The sequence below is a fragment of the Choloepus didactylus genome, chromosome 21, assembly GCF_015220235.1.
Source record: "Choloepus didactylus isolate mChoDid1 chromosome 21, mChoDid1.pri, whole genome shotgun sequence".
Taxonomy (NCBI): Eukaryota; Metazoa; Chordata; class Mammalia; order Pilosa; family Megalonychidae; genus Choloepus; species Choloepus didactylus.
The window spans coordinates 52,047,539-52,050,583 of record NC_051327.1 but is presented as its reverse complement, the minus strand read 5'-3'; the positions used below and the strand labels follow the sequence as shown (position 1 = coordinate 52,050,583).

General features: G+C 34.9%; 1 pseudogene; it reads right to left on the bottom strand.

Annotated features, from left to right (window-relative positions):
* Window positions 1–884: 884 nt before the first annotated feature.
* Window positions 885–1,800, bottom strand: LOC119518057 (annotated as a pseudogene).
* Window positions 1,801–3,045: the final 1,245 nt, after the last annotated feature.

Genomic DNA, 3,045 nt, shown 5'->3' with positions numbered 1-3,045 from the left:
ACATGGAATCTTTCAAATCTGCCCCTTTTATAATTACTACCTGTTTGCATTCTTTACATAAACATTATTCCTTTTAATAGAATTTCATTTCTTACCTCGTTTCATTTAGTTTTTATCTATTTTAATATAATAATTGTGTTTTAGAGCTCAGAATACCACAATTTGAATGACAAAAATCCTTGTAAGTTAACTCTATAAAATACACTATAAACTCATAGAGTGATTCTCAAAAATAAACCCTATGGTGTCTTGACTAATATTTCCTTAATGGAAGAACATACATAAGAGATAAAGATATTAGTCTTATCATGCCTTCTGAGCCTATTTTGCACCAGGGTGATCCCTGGGCACTGCTGGATCTCCATGATAATAATCTAGGGGAAAAAGTAGAAATATATATATTTTTTAATTCTGTGAAGAGAAGAGAACATGATGACCATCATCTAGTTTTCAATCATAGGAAAATATTAGAAACTGTTTCAGCATATTTTCTCTTATGTTTAGTTAAGTGCTATACAGATATTTACTTTATGTGTCAGTCTGCCAAAAATCTAACGTGGTAATTAGACTGTCTGTTCTTTCATTTTCTTTAAGTGGAGGGAGAGTTCTTTGAGGTTTCAGTTTTTCTTATTTTGTTTTGTTTTTAGTTGATAGTAATATAGAATTCAATCCAAACTGTTATATTTTATATTAGACTTTTATCTCATAGTTTGTCCTTATATCCTTATCTTAGGTCTTATAAAATGCCACATGTGAGGGTGAGAAATTCTTTAACTCTATAACAATCCTTGATCATGACGGGTCAAAATGATAGCTATGATTCAGATACAAATACCCTGAACAAAAATTGTCCCTTCATCTTCTTAGAGGTAGAGAATCTGGATTCATTTGAAGAGTTTATAGATAGCGTCTTTCACATCCTTATTCCTCAGACTGTAGATCATGAGGTTCAACATGGGGAACACAACAGTGTAAAATGTAGAAGTTATTTTGTCCCTATCCAGGGAGTAGCTAGACTGAGGGTGAGTGTATGTGTAGAGAATAGAGCCATAGAATAAGGTGACAGAGATCAAGTGGGAGGAACAGGTGGAGAAGGCTTTGAGGCGGACCTGGGTAGAGCGGATCCTCAAGATGATGGCAATGATGAAGAGGTAGGAGGCCAGTATGGGCACAGTGGGGCAATGACATTTGAGACCAGGAGAAAGAAGAGCACAGCCTGGTATCCATCCTTCTTCCCACAGGCAAGCTTCACCAAGGGAGGCAAATCACAGAAAAAGTCATCAATGACATTGTTTCCACAGAATTTCAAAGCAAAAATTCTTTTGGTGATGATGATAGAGCTAATAAAGCCACCAAGATATGAGGCTGCTACCAAAAATGCACATAGTTTTATGGACAATGACTGAGAATAAAGCAGGGGCTTTGAGATGGCCACAGAGCGGTCATAAGCCATGGCAGCCAACAGGTAACACCACTATAGGCCAGTCCGGCAGAGAAGAAGAACTGAGCTACACAGCCAGCAAAGGAGATGCTCTTGTCTTCAGAGATGCAGGTCACTAGGGTCTTTGGGGTGTATACAGAGGAATACCAGAGATTCGGGAAAGATAGATTCCCTATGAAAAAATACATGGGCGTGTGGAGCTGGGAGTCATTACAGATCAGCACAATGAGAGTGGTGTTTGCCATCACCGTCAAAGAGTATACTCCAAGGAAGACCATAAACAAAACCAGCTGCATCATGGGATCTGTGGTAAAGCACACCAGGACGAACTGAGTTACAGTGTGATTGCCACTCTCCATGACTCTAAGGAATTTCACCTAAGATGAGAGAAAATGAGTGTTCATAATGAAGCAATGTACTGAATAAACTGAATATATGCTAAATAAATGACATCATACCACTGGTAATTCTGAAGTTTAGAACAAATTGATCAATACATATACCCACTTTAGACTATTTCTTAATTTGCAGTAATCAATCTGGTTTTACAATTACATATTCAAATTTTAAATATCTGAGTTGATTTTTTCTCCTAGGAATGACTCTTCAACGAATGAAAAAGAGACTTATAATTTCTATTTTCTTGTGTTGTGGTTTTCTTCCTAATGTCAGTTTGCTTTTTGGCTAAATGTGAGATTTCCCCTGGAATACTGGACTTCATATCTAATTTTAATACCTTTTTATAGGAGCAGATATTTTTCTTGTGGTGCATCCATGTCTTGGAACACTATACAGCCATTGTAGAATCACATTTCATAATAATATCTATAGGCAGAGAAAATATACAGGCTACTATAAAGAGAAAGTAGGTTAGAAGGCAGTTTAGGATACAAAATTAAATATACATATATATATATATATCACATACACATATACATACAGAGAGATGATATATAATGATGTGATTACAAATCAGATATGATAATGTTTATTTTACACTTATTCAACAGCAGACACATAACAGATAACAATTATTCAAAATACCAATTTTAAATTTAAGTGAATTTGATGTTTAGTACTAGAATATTATAAATTATTTTTTATTATCTTTATTTTTATTTTTAAGGATTTTTACTTAATAAAAATTAAGCAAAAATATATGCCTTAAAATATGACTATGAAACTGTATTGCATCTACAACAGAAATCTGTCCACACTTTTCAGGATTCTTTGTAAACACAATTAAAATATTCTATTGTACTGTGTACACAATGATATCTCTCGAAACTACATAATAACATTCAAATTAAAGGGCAATTCCAGTCACACCAACAATGGAAGATTGCTCCAAGTATGGTTTTGCTCCTACAACCCTGTAAAGATGGCCTTCTCAAGGTTTAATGACCTCCATGTAGATGATTCCAATCATCACATTTCTGCCATCTGACTTGATCTATCTGCAGCATTTGACACAGTTTATCACTCTCTCCTGCTGAAAAACATTCCCTGCACTTGGTTTTCAGGTCATTATACATGCTTGTTTTCCTTCTACTTCTCTGCTGCTTGTTCTCAGCATTATCACCTCAATCTTTGAATTTTTAAGG